Source organism: Amblyomma maculatum, chromosome 11, assembly GCF_055883805.1.
Source record: "Amblyomma maculatum isolate TAMU_Amacu chromosome 11, ASM5588380v1, whole genome shotgun sequence".
Taxonomy (NCBI): Eukaryota; Metazoa; Arthropoda; class Arachnida; order Ixodida; family Ixodidae; genus Amblyomma; species Amblyomma maculatum.
In genome coordinates this window covers 54,918,580-54,932,683 of record NC_139354.1, presented here as the reverse complement: position 1 = coordinate 54,932,683, position 14,104 = coordinate 54,918,580, and the positions used below count along the sequence as shown (strand labels likewise).

The window sequence follows — 14,104 nt, the reverse complement described above, 5'->3', positions numbered from 1 at the left end:
GCTACTGCCCCGCCTCCCTCCATCGCCTATAAAAGGGCGTGCTAATAAACCGTTCTGGTTCTTCTTGTTCCTGCAACCATGTAGTTGCCTCTATCCTTAGTGCGACACACATCGCAATACACATATGAACTGAGCAACCACGAGGCAACCTCATACATTCGTGAAATTTTTGCCAACAAAGGTTGAACCATGCTAACAGAAGTGCTTTGAACGTCTGATTTTGTTTGTCAAAAGCTTTCAACAACTCGTGTGTGGTGCCTGCAGAAAGAGTGCGCAAAACGTGTCCGCTCCACATGGCAATCTATTGATGTAATCATCAGTGGCTGCCGTATATATTGACCGTAAGTTACAGTTATTGATAATCATACGGCTGAGAAAGAGTGCTTCTCTCTCTCTCTCGTTCTCTCTCTCGTTTCTTTCTAAAGAGAGGCATAATGAGAGAGGGATGCAGAGGGTCTCTAAAAAAGAGAGAGAGAGACACTCTGCCGCCCTCTTTTTTTCCTCTTTTTCATGACCTCCCCTAGCAGAGAGAGACTAGAATCGAGAGGGAGACTCGCTCTTTAAACTCACTAAAGGGAGAAATACAGAGGGTAGGGAGTGAGGGAGGGACTGTATCACTTTCACTCTCTCTATACATAGGGAGAGACAGGTAATTCCGTCCTCTTTCTCTTTCTCTGTCTCTTGAGGAATCAGGGGGGTACCATGAAACGCAGCGGGGGCCAAAGCTGCTTCGCTTTGCAGCAGGTAAGGTGCTTATGTGTTCCCTTGAAGTTTTCTTTTAATCCCCCCTTGCTAAGGGCACTTTCAATAGGTGCACAGTTGTGATAGGTGGTAAAAACTAATAGAATATTCCTGCTCCCCGTCGCAGTGGATCAGTGGTTAGGGCGCCCAAATACCGAATACAAGGACACGGGATAAAATCGCGGCCACGGCAGCCGATTGCCGTTATAGAAAATGCAAGGCGCTCCCGGGTGCTGTGGTCGTTAAAAAACCCGCAGGTGGTAAAAATTTCCAGAGCTCTCTAATACGACGTCACTTGTAGCCTTACTCGCTTTGAGGAATTAGACGCTCTAAAATGACCCGAAGCTAAAACAGTCATGCGTCCCATGACTTCTGTTTTCGTGCAAGGCCAAAATCATAACTTCCATCAGGAGGGGAAATGATTTGCTAAAAATGAAGCTGGATGTTTAGCCAATGCAAGACACATTGAGTTCAGTTTCAAACACGTTTTTTCAAAGAAACAAATAATTGGATATACATGGGCGTTCACAGTTCATTTGAACCATCATAATACCAGACGCCTATGGTTTTAAAACATCCCTTTTCGTAGTGCGCTTTAACGTCTAACATGCCACAACATGTTTTTGTCGAATTAAAGATTTCAAGAACAGCAACTGCATATGTCACATACCACATAATTTGTCTTTTTTTTTTCTTGAATTGGTTCTGATAACCACCTACCTGATATCTCTACTTTTTACAATAAATTTTGGGGTGAACTCAGGCTAATGGGATTTCGCAGATACATTCATCTCGAATTTTCCGAACGCGCTGTCTCCATTATAAAATATCGGAACAGGAAGCCGGAGAAGGTCAGATGAACATCTTAATCAGTTCCCTTCCGAATCATAGAGGTTAGATACGTGTTTAATTCTGGATCCTGGAGTTTTCTGAGAACAGAATTAGTTATATCTTCCTCTGACAAGAGTCACCATTGTGGCCTTGTTGACTAAGAGATTCAGAGAAAAACATCAATATACAAATGTAGGCACTACGTTCTCCTTTTGTCTGTATTTAATTCGGCAGTACAAAAAATGTGCCTAATATACCCTTCATATAGATGTGTCCTACAGGCAAATGAAGCTTGTATAAAGTAATTCGCTCATTTCTTCATCGAAACTTTTTTTTTACGCGATTTCCGCTATGGTGCTTTGTTACGAAGCACGGCAACAGAGAATAGCTTCAGAAATGAAAATGATGTGCAGAAAAGGCTACAAGCTCCGTAGGCCGTTCGGAAAAAGCGTACAACAGAAATGAACTTCTTGCCTAGACATCGTCACAAAGCAAAAACAGGTATTATTTTAAAGCCTTGCTTTCTAGCTAAAATTGTGTAGGCAACCACACTTTCACACATTGCACCATTAAGAAAAGGCTGTTTGTATCCTTTGTATGTGAAAGGTTAAAAGGTGCTAATATAAAACAGACAGTGCATGCCAAGGATTGATTAAAAAAATATTTATGAACGTCGAAAAAAAAAAGCAACACAAATAGCGACTTTACAAATAACATTGTGTTAACCTCTGTAGTGAACATCGCGCTCTGTATGAATTCCTAAAGTTTGAAGGTATACATACAGCATCAAGCAAAGCGGCCAGTATAATATACGGCATAAGCAGCAAATAATCTGTTACTATTACGCTTAATCTGTAATGAAGATAACCTGTAAGGTCAGGAGCTAGAGAGGTCTCGGTGAGCTATTGCCATTTTCTCCCTCTATTAGGTAAGTGCTGCTCTTAGGAGCGGTACCAGTGCTAAGAATTCATACCGTACCAATAGCGCTAATAATTAGCTCCGCTATTCTGTTTAATCTTCGAATTGTCGCGTTGAGCTTTACTTCAGACCGAAAGTTTTATACGGGTCGCGGGGACGTTCGCTACACATTTCGAAATATTCGGGTATGTCTATTTTTCGCACGTTACGAGGAGGAAGACAAGCAGGCTGCATTGTTCAAATGCCGCCCGAAAATAAAGTAGAAAGGCGTATCAATCCTTTAAGGCGGCGACTGCCTGAACATGCCACTGACCGGTCGAAAGTACACAAGCTTGTTTAAATACAGGACCATATTTTAATTTCCCTAATACCTAGTGAAGGTTCAAGTAGGTCATCAGATTTGAAACTAGAACAAAGGAAGAAACGCGAGCTACTGCGTTTTCAAGACGTGTGATTCTGAAAATATTTATTAGCACAAGAAAGGAAAAATATTTACTCAATCCGACAGTTAGTTCATCATCATCATCATCAGCCTGATTATACCCACTGCAGGGCGAAAGCCTCTCCCATATTTCTCCACTTAACCCGGTTAACAGTTAGTTAAGTAACATAAATTTGTTTGTCGGCAATTTGTTCTCCCTTTGTTGATTAATTTGTGGCCCCTCCAACTTCCTCAATCCATGAATATCTCATCAGCCTGGTTTTGGAAAGTTATGTGACATTCTTTATATTTCGCTATATTAGAAACAGAATAATGAGAAAATGTTCCATATTTAAAAACGCTACACCAGGAGGAGCATCGTACGTGACAAGGGCGTGCAGTACTACGTCTGATATTGCAAGGCTATTTAATTTTACATATTTATATATATACACTGTTTGTTGCAGCTCCTTGCTTTCGTCCATTCAACAGACAGGTAAAGCAAAATAGTTTGCGGAACATGCTTCCTTGGGTGCAATCTAGGTACAGAAAGTTTGGCGGAACTCGATATGTCCGCTAGCTATGAGACGCCTTGATATTACTGAAGTACTAGTATATCAAGACAAATGTATCCCTCGGCTTGACTTTTACTTTCATTTCTTTGCAAAATATCAGTCTGGGGTGGTGATTTTTGCGTCGTTGTATGGCTTCGAGCGCAGTCCAAAACGTATAACTCACAAAATAATGTCTTTGTTGTTTTATATTATTTGCTTAGCCTTTCACAGACAATCAAAACAGTCCAAGAAAATTCTACAGATGTTTGAGACCGTTTTACTGCGTCCATTATGGTTCTTTGCAACTAATTGTGTACACGATGTGGACTGAAGGCATTCTAGATTAAATGCTATTTATTACATTTTCGATTAAAACGTGAGGAATGGCTATGGTCGCATGTTATAGGCTGTAGTTGTTTTAAATCACGCGTAAAATTCCGAGCAGGGTGGATCTTCTTCTTGCAACATGGACTAGCAGCCTACTCGCATGATCATAACCGCAGGCTCTAAGGATTAGCTTTACGGTTTTAGGTTCGAACAATTGAGCCGAAATGTACCCGACGTTGACGTGAAAGCGGTGTCTTTTTTTCTGCTTCTGCACGGCCGGAACAAAACGTGGAGTCTAGGCTGCCGTACATAATGCATGTTTTTTTTACATGCCTACAGGTTCCTTCAGAGTTTAGAAAATTTTGAGTTTGAGATGAGCCACCCTAAATCCTATTAGGCGGTAACGCTGACTGAGTAGACTGTATTTAAGTTTCAAGATTTTTATCATTGTGATAAATGGTTCGGTTATTATGTTCCGTGTCTGTGCACCCTTTCAACATGCTAGTTAATGTCTGTATTTGCCGCTCTATTTGCAGTTTTCCATGCTCAGCCATGGTAATCTCGTTAGGTTGTTGACCCTTCAAGCCAGTTATTTGAAAGGAAACTTTAGGCCACTGCCTGTGTCCAGTAAACGTGCTAGAAAGTTCGTGGTGCATCATGTAATCAGTAAGCCTAACCTAATATAAAGAGAACTGGCCGGGATTCGGCAAACAAAGCAAGTCACGAATTCAGCACCCCCTCAGGAATAAACGCGGCCTTAGACCTCACTTACACAATACAACACACACTGGCTGGTTCTTATTGTTTGCCCCTGAATGCGCAAACGCCTCCCGGCAACATACCGGTCCGTTAGAATGCGATAGCGCATTGGACTTCTTGTTAGACTCGTAGCGAGTGAGATCGCCACGTTGCCTTTGCAGACGTGGGTCTTTGTTTAGCGCGATGCCTAATCAAAGAAACGATATTTCTGCTCTGTAAATGAAGAAAGCAACGCTGGTCTCATTGTCTTTTGCCGCCGCTGGAAGCAATGACTCACACTGCTTCTGCAGCGATCATGAGTTTCTCGAGTTGAAATTGCGGGCTTCAAAACTATAGTTTTGCCTAGTCGATCTGTCTCTCAAAGCCATGATTCAAACTCTGGACATACACGAGCATGCTGCACCAAGCTCACACCCAATGTGCTTACCAAAACTAGCCTCCTGTACACACGTACACCAATATGTTTTGGTTGCATAGGTATATAAAATTAACTACCTCATCGATCACTGCTATAACGTCATCAGCGAGTCATGTCAGGGAGTTAAATGCTTTATTCAGTGCTGGCCTCCATATAAATACTCAGGTGTGACGTCACATGCGTCGGACGCAGCGATCATCGCGACATCTGTACATGCCTTCGCTTTAGCCGACGTGCTGCGTTATCACACTCGTTCACGCTCAATTAAGTAACACACCGTCACTCAGAGTACTCGTGTCAAAAACCAGTCTGACTGCCTGCTCACGCGAGCACTTCTACGTAGCGCTGGGTGATCCTACTTTCTGGGCAACGTTGGCGCGTTGACAACGGAGCCTCAAAATCCTGTGATGCAGACTCCGGCTGGGTTACGAAGTCAGGCACCAGGGCTGCGCCGCTGATTGGCTCTGATGGAGACAGTGACGACGGGTTCAAGTCATGTTGGGCTTTTGACACCTCTTCCTGTTGGGTTGGCTTGGCACCCACATCCGAGTGTTGTGGAGTCGCGCTGGGGTCGGCGTGCATAAAACGCAGTTAATCGGCATGCGTGAAACGAAGTTTATTGCGTACTTTCACCACGTATGTCCCAACACTGCCAACCTGGGACACAACACATTTATTCCAATCGACACACTCACATCGCACAGTTTTCACAAAACCACCGTCGTCCACCACAAACGCGTGCTCTTGCGCACGAACCAAATCGCGCTGCGCCTTCAATTGCTCATGTATCTGCTGCATGGCATTAGCGAAATTTGGTTTCAGTTTCACTAGAGAAAGCCCCGCCGGGGTGGCGCAGTGGTTACGACGCTCGACCACTGTTCCCAAGGACGCGGGATCGAATCCCGGCCTCGGCGGCAGCTTTTCGGTGGAGGCGAAAAGCAAGGCGTCCGTGTGCTGTGCGATGTCAGTGCACGCTAAAGAACCCCAGGTGGTCGAAATTTCCAGAGTCCTCCACTACGGCGTCTCTCATAGCCTGAGTTGCTTTGGGACGTTAAACCCCACAAACCAACCAGTAGAGAAAGCTTTAAGCGCGGCTGGCGATTTAAAAACCGTTCCGTGGGTGACTATGCCGTCACACTACTAGGTGTGTTACGATAGGCCATAAGGAAGCTGTCAATTCTTTCTTTCACCGTCACGTTCTTATCGGACGCCTCACTTTCAAGCACCTGCTTAAGCAACGCCTTTTTCACGGTTTGTACCGTTCGCTCAGCAGCCCCGTTGGACGCTGCGTGATAAGGAGGGGTACAAACGTGCCTTACGCCGTTTGTGCTCAGAAATTCAGCGAACTCATTTGAGGTAAACTGGGGCCCGTTAAATCAACCCTAAGTTACTCTATGGTTTTTGCTGTCGAAGTTGACGACATTGTCCACACTTCGTTCATTTTGAGAACGAGTCTAAGAGTACGAAGAAGACGGACATTTCTTTCTGTGCAAAGTTCGCATAGACGCGGGACCAACAGTGCTCAGGGAATGGCCATGGGGAAGAGGAACCGGCCGGCAGCCGGGCTGAACTGCTTAGCAGATTTTGCATCTCTGCACGTACTGTTCAATTTCCGCGTCTAACCAGGGGCACCAGAAAAACCTTCTCGCGAGCATTTTCATGAGGTTGGCACCCGGGTGCTCCTCATGTAGCATAGTTAACACTCTCACACCCCACGTCACGCATCCCTGCTCCAGCGATAACTCGTCACGGTGAACATAGTATGCTTTCAAATCATCTGAATACTGTCTAGTCCACCCGTTCAATGTGAAGTCTGCCACCCGCGTTACTGTTAAGCTTCGCTTTAAGGCCTTCGAAATCTCTTCAGCTGTGAGCAGAACTCATTGAAACACTGATAGGCATTCGGATGCCTCGTCTTTCATGGGCACTGGCTGGACCAACCTTGACAATGCACTCTGCATTCTTTCCCTTCTTAAACTTCAGCTTGTAAGCTGCAAATATTACAGACCAGCTCTGCATACGTGCAGCCGCCAGTCGGAATGCGTCTATCGTGTCCCATGATACGAAGCAGTGGCTGGTAATCTGTGTATATGGTGAATTCTCGGCCGTACAGTTATCTATGCAATGTTTATAGTCACAAATTAGGGACAAAGCCTCGCACTCACACTTGGCAGACTTTCTCGGCTTCTGTAAGCGTACGTGACGCAAATGCGATTAGCTTCTCGTCACCCTCAGCTGTCTCGTGAACAATAACCACTCCTAAGCGATATGATGACGCATCGCAAAGCATTGTGAGCAGTCTCTTGACGCCTTAAAATGCCAGCATCTTGCTTCTGGTTAGCAGTGTTTTCGTATCCTTAAACGCATCGCTGCATTCTTTCATCCACGACCACTTTGAATCTTTCTCCAGAAGCCTATAAAGCGGCTCTGCTACAGTTTAGATGTTCTTCAAAAATATGGAATAAAAATGCCACATGCCCAAATACACTTTAAGCTCTGTGATGGCGGTCGGCTCCGGTGCTACCAAGATTGCCTTTTTCTTTGCGTCCATAGGGTAAATACCTTCTTCAGTTACCCTGTGAGCCAAGTACGTGACTGCCTTCTGAACAACGCGACATTTATACAGATTGAGTGTCCAATTATATACACATAAACGCTGTATTACATGCTCCAGAGTATTTTGGAAGTATGCTATATTCTGCCAAGTCACGATCGCGCCATCGATGTAACATCCTACATGCGGGATTCCATGAAGCACTTTGTCCATCATGGAGTGGAATATTACCGGTTCACTTGCCGCACCGTAAAGTAGGCGCTGAATTTCAAAGAACCACAGGCCAGTGTTTACTATCAAAAATGGTCGGGACTCAGGAGCAAGCGGCCATTGCTGGTACACCGAAGAAAGGTCTAGCACGCAAACTACTTTTCCTCCTATCGAGTCAGTGTACAAATCCTCGGGCCTAGGTAGTCGGTAATGATCTGCTTTCAATTAGGTGTTTACGATTGTCTTATTGTCCCCACATAACCTAATACTGCCATCTTCGTTTAAGACTGTGACTAACGGTGTCGCCCAGCGCTACTCATTATGGCAGCACCACGCCTGTTTCGACTTGCTCTAACAGTTTTTCCTCAACCTCCTTCCGCAATGCAAAAGGTCTAGCGTGGCAAAATACAGTAACTGTACCATGTTTCGGAACAATGATTACTTGGAACTTCTGTATTGTAACTAATTTCTTAGAGAACACAGAAGTGTACTTCTGTTTTAGAACCAAAACTCTGTCTCCGAGTGCCACCTGTCCAATTTCAGCCAGTCCATTTTCAGGCGTTCCAGCCAATTTCAACCTGGCAACCTCTTTCCGTTGTCCTTTACAACAGTGACAGGTAGCGTCATGCTCTGACTCTTGTACAGAACAGCCACGCCACACTGCGCTTAAAGTTGCATCTGTTCCTCAGTATAAGTGTGAAGCGACATTTTGCATGGCTCACATCTTACGTGCGAGAATTGGGACTGGTACACTTGCTGTGGCACGATTGTGGCGGCTGCTCCAGTGTGAAGTTGCATATTGAGGATGTGCGCCTCAATATTAATGCCCATTTCATAATCTAACTGGTTTGAGTTGACCAAATGATACAGTTCGGGCGCAGTCGTCGTCGGAAAATTCAATCAGGTGAGTGCTTTTAGCTTTTGCTCTAACTCTCGCACATTTTTCTCAAGTGCCCTACTTTTGAACACTCATGACAAACCGAGGTAATGTACCAACAAACTCCCAATGAGTGTCCCATGCCGCATCTTTTACACATCTCGCTCTTGGGGGCTTGCCTTCTCTTGGGCTTAGCTCGCCTCGGCTCAGGACGCTGTCGACATTTTATAGCGCACGCCGACGTTATAAAGCAGAGGCGCTGAGATCAGCGTTACCAGCCGTGTTAGAGGAAAATAAAGATGTACAGCGCGTGCTCGGAACGAAAGCTCGGCACGGGCTGTTCAGAATGAGAAGCCTGCCACGCTGCCCATCAAGTCTTCGTGCATCCAGACCTTGCTTCCTCGATGCATGTGTTTCTCAGGCAAGGCGCCTCTTACACCCTCATACGACGACCCGTACCGCGTCCTCAACAGGACGACAAAGTCAGCGACTAACCTGCTGGATGGTCGTGTAGAGGTCGTCTCTCTAGATCTCCTCAAACCCGCATACCTCGAGACACCTTCCTAGGAGCTCCCTTCAGGTGTATCCGGCCTATCTGCAGACCTGCTTGCCGCCGTGGCAACCCCATTTCTGCCCCGTCGGCGTGTACATTTCGCGGTTCCGTCTAAGCGGGGGCCCTATAGCGCCCGCCGACGCTATAAAGCGGACGCGCTGAGATCAGCGTTACCAGCCATGTTAGAAGAAAATACAGATCTACAGCGCGTGCTCGAAATGTAAGCTCGTCACGGGCTGTTCAAAATGAGAAGCCTGCCACGCTGGTCATCTTGCTCTGGTGCTCCGCTGCGACCCTTCAAGTTTGCAACAATTTCACTACGTGTACTGATGCGTCTTGTTCTGTTGAGCGCATCTGCGCACTGTCACGCAACGCTTGTTCTCTGTCAAGGGCGATTTTCAATGCGCTTTGAAATGTCAAGTCTCGTTCCGTAATCAGAGCACGCTGTCTCTTCATCCCGTATGCCGGCAACAAGCCTGTCTCAGAGGGCATCTTGCAAGAAGTCGCCGTAGTCGCACTTCCAGGCAAAGTGTTTAGGTTCCACAATGAACCCTTTGATGCTTTCGCCCTCCTGTGGCACGCGTTGATTAAACAAGCACTGCTCCGCTATTGCGGAACTTTTGGGGCTGTAGTGTTCTTTAAGCAAGCCCTTCACTACATATGATTTTTCCCACGGCGATGCCGGTACTGTGATACTTCAGACGACTTCATAAACTTCTGAGCCTAATCAGACAGGCGTACAAGTCCGCACTCGGCCTCCCCATAAATACTCCAACGGAGCGTTTCAACGCGCTGGGAATACACAGCACTCTCAGTGAGCTAGTAGAGGCCCACCTCACTTCTCAGTACAAAGGGCTAACCCACACACCGTCAGGACGCTTTATTCCTATCACCCTCTCAAATGGTTACCCCGCAGCAAGGCAGTACAAAATATCCCTGCCCAAGAACCTGCGAGCTCAATTGAAGATTCCACCTCTCCCGAAGAATATGCACCTTGAATTTCATTCAGACAGGCGAGTACAGAGAGCCAAACACCTACACAAGCAATATCACTCCCAACAAGACACTGTATATGTCGATGCAGCCGAACATGCGGACCGCAGTGCCTTCACGATTGTGGCTGTAAATTTCCAAGGTCAACTGCTCACGGCCGGCTCGGTCGTTACTAATGACTCGGACGAAGCGGAGGAAGCGGCAATTGCCCTTGCGGTAAGCTCGACCGCAGCCCTACATATTATTAGCGACTCGAAAACCGCAATAAGGAACTACAGCAAAGGCAGAATATCCCCTCTATCACTAAAATTGCTGCTTGCCTCTCAGACGACCAACCGTCCCATTCAGCCGATCTGGACACCTGCACATTCCTACCTTCCGGGAAATGAGGCTGCCCACAATTTCGCCCGAGGACTCGTCAACTGGGCAGTGGGACGACCCCTCATATGGTTGGCGAGAGACCGTATGGCTTCATATCAAGAAATTACCAAATACTTTCGACAAACACGTAGCTTATACCCTCCGGGACACAAATCGCTCTCGAAGGCGCAGGAGGGCACCTGGCGAAAATTACAGACACATTCCTTCCCAAATCCTGTCACCTACGCCCATGCATATCCTGCATTATACACCCCATATTGCAAATTATGCCAACAGAGAGCCAGCCTAGACCACATACTGTGGACCTGTCCACGAGATAGCCCTCCGCGAGATCTGCAGCTCTCCACATGCGAGCAGTGGGAGGCCGCTATGCTCAGCTCTGACCCGCAAATCCAACTCCGGGCCATCGAGCGTGCAACCCAGGTCGCCAGAGCCCAAGAACTCCTGGCCACCTAGAGCGGTAGCCCCTGCTGCCTGAGTTATTCCTCGTCAAATAAATGTTTATCCTCCTCCTCTGAGCCTATTACTGTCAGAAAGACTGAGCGACGCTTTTTGTTGGCTATCTCATTTGCCATTAAACAATGCTGAAAGCGCTTTACGTACGACTCAAAGGTTTGCGTTTTGATACAGAATTTTGATATGTTCCTCCACTGACGGCTTCTTTAAAGAAGCAACGAAGTTCAAAACTCATTCGTTTTCCCCGCAGACTGCTGTTGGCATTCCTAATGGCTGCTTTGGCCGATGCTTTCCTCCTGAACGCTGAACAAAGGTCAAGGAAGGCGAGGCTTGTATCCGTGAGCGTCGGCAATGGTATGTTACTGTTGTTATTGTGGCTGTAGGAAGAAGGAAAAGAAAATGCAATGGCTCTCTACTGGCTCTGTAGCTGAGTCACCTCCGATGCCTCGTGCGGACAGAAGAGAGAAAGTAGAGAAGAAAAAGATGAAGGAGAGAAAGACGTACGCCGCAACAGCTGTCGTCCACCACCTAAGTGCTGGCAGGTGTAATGACGGCCTACAACACATAAAAATTCGGTGGCTGGCTAGCCCCCACAACAAGCGGAGTTGACCTACTGTCCCAGCCCCGTATAGCAAGGAACAGCCACTCTAGCCGTACACCGAGAGCACATACTGCGTCGTTCCCTTTTCCTGGAACGCTTGCTTGTATCTGTGAGCGTCTGTAGGCGGTAGTCGCACCCCGAAAGCACGTAATATTTCGTCCTTTTATCTGGAACGCTCAAAAATAGTCAAGGCGATGCTTGTTCTCCTGGAAAGCTGATCGAAGGCACCACTAGCTCTCTTCCGTCCGTCCTTGCCATCCACTCGGTTACTAGCTTGCTCTCTCGATCCGCGCGAAGCCGTTGTCTACGCCTGTGCGTAGATCGCCTCGTCGCCAGTTGTTATAATCAGCAGCCAGCCATGCAAGGGAGTGAAATGTTTATATTGTTGTTGTTGTTGTTGTTGTTGTTGTGGCTGTAGGAAGAAAGAAAAGATAATGCATGGGCCTGCTACCTGCTCTAGCTGAGCCACCTCCACTGCCTCGTGGGGGCAGAAGAGAGAAAGTAGAGAAGGAAAGAAAAAGGAGAGAGAGAAAGGCGAGCGCCGCAACAGCCATCGTCCACCATCTAAGCGGTGACAGGTGCAATGACGGCCTACAACAGATAAAAGTTTGGTGGCAAGCTGGCTAGCCTCCAACGCAAGCAGCGTCGACCTACCGTCCCAGCCCTGTAGGGCCAGGAACCGCCACCGTTCACCACCTCGCCGACAACTACTTTATCCAGTGCTGACATCCATATATATATATATATATATATATATATATGAAGGAAGGAAGCCAACAGTCGGCGAGGCCAAGGAAAGCGTTGGGGATGGTACTTTATGTCTTTTTTTTTATTTACTTGGATAATCACAGAGATTAGTAATGCAATCGGTTTAGGGGAAATATAATTAAACACAAAGCAGAAGAATATATATATATATATATATATATATATATATATATATATATATATATATATATATATATATATATATATATATATATATATATATTGTTACGTGGGAATTCGATTCATTTACAGTATATTTACAGCACAACTTGCACTGGCATAGAAGCGGGCAGCAAAACGGAACCAGAACTGCTTCGTCGACCATCACCTTGTTCCTTTCGCGAGGCAAGGAAAGGACAAACTTCATCATCGTCATCGCGTAACATGACCCCCCGGTGGTGTAAGCGTCGTACCTGCGCTAACCTCGCAAAGAAGGCATGAACTCGTATGGTTGCAGGCGCAAATCATGGACAATGTCAGTAGTGGGGCAAGAGGAGGAGTGCGAGGGCACAAGAGAGGCACGTTCATACGTCGCATAAGTGAGTTGGCGCACCACCCGATAAGGGCCACTGTAGGGGACAAGCGTTTCTCCGAGAGACCAATGCGGCGTGCAGAAGACCACAAAAGAACCAAGGACCCCGGTTCATAGGTTACGTGGTGATGTCGCCTATCGTAGGCAGACTTCTCAGAAGCCTGAGAGACGAGAAGCCGGCTACGGGCTACTTGGCGCGCTTCAATGGCTGCGCAATAGCGTCATGTGCGTGAGTATTTACGGGGTGGCCAGCAGGCGGAACCTGCGCCTCCAAAGGTAAAACGGGGTTGCCTGCCAAAGAACAGGAGGAAGGGTGAATAACCCGTCGTGTCATGCTTGGAAGAATCGTAAGCAAAGGTCACATATGGCGGCATGAGGTCCCAGTCGTGGTGATCAGGTGATACATACATAGATACCGTGTCCGTAAGTGTGCAGTTGAAGCGCTCGGTAATGTCATTGGTTTGGGGATGGTGCGCGGTCGCGAGCTTATGCTTCCTAGAAAATGAACGCGAAATGTCTTCAACAATTGGGACAAAACGTAGCGACCATGGTCGGTGGGTAATTGACGAAGAGCGCCGTGATGAAGAATGACGCTTTGTGGTGACGGCATAGAGTGTTGCATAATCGATTGCCACTGCGATCCATTTGTGCCCGACCGTGACACTGGGAAGGGACCAAAGAGGTCAACCCCAACAAGATAAAATGGTTGCAAGTGCACGCCAGTAGGTTGGAGAAGGCCAGCTGGTGACCGCGACGGTTTTTTCCTCCGTTGACACGTATCGCAATCTGCGATGTAGTGCCGTACGCTGCGATATAGTGCCGGCCAAAAAAACGACGCCATACTCTGTCGTAAGTGCGAGACACAGCTAGATGAGCAGCTGTGGGACGTTTTTGGAGTTCTTCAATAACAGAGCAGCGGAGCTTTTTGGGAATCACCAACTGGAACGGGTTACCGTCATTATAAAAGTTGCGGCAATAGATCATACCATCCTGTGCAATAAAAAGCTGCGGAGAACAACCTGTTCTTCCAGATGTCAGGCCTTCAATGGTGGCTCTTAAAGATGGGTTGTTGCGCTCCTCGCCTGCTATGTTGGCGAGATTGGAGAGGGCAAAGACACAGGGAATCGCCTCTGCGTCACCGAGATCAGGGGGCTCTTCAGAATAGCGAGACAAACAATTGGCATCTTCATGAAGCGCGCCGACTGGCAAA

The 14,104-nt window shown here is 46.9% G+C and overlaps 1 pseudogene; it reads right to left on the bottom strand.

Annotated features, from left to right (window-relative positions):
• Nucleotides 1-9,460: 9,460 nt before the first annotated feature.
• On the bottom strand, nucleotides 9,461-13,268 carry LOC146173827 (uncharacterized; annotated as a pseudogene).
• Between the last annotated feature and the right edge of the window lie 836 nt (nucleotides 13,269-14,104).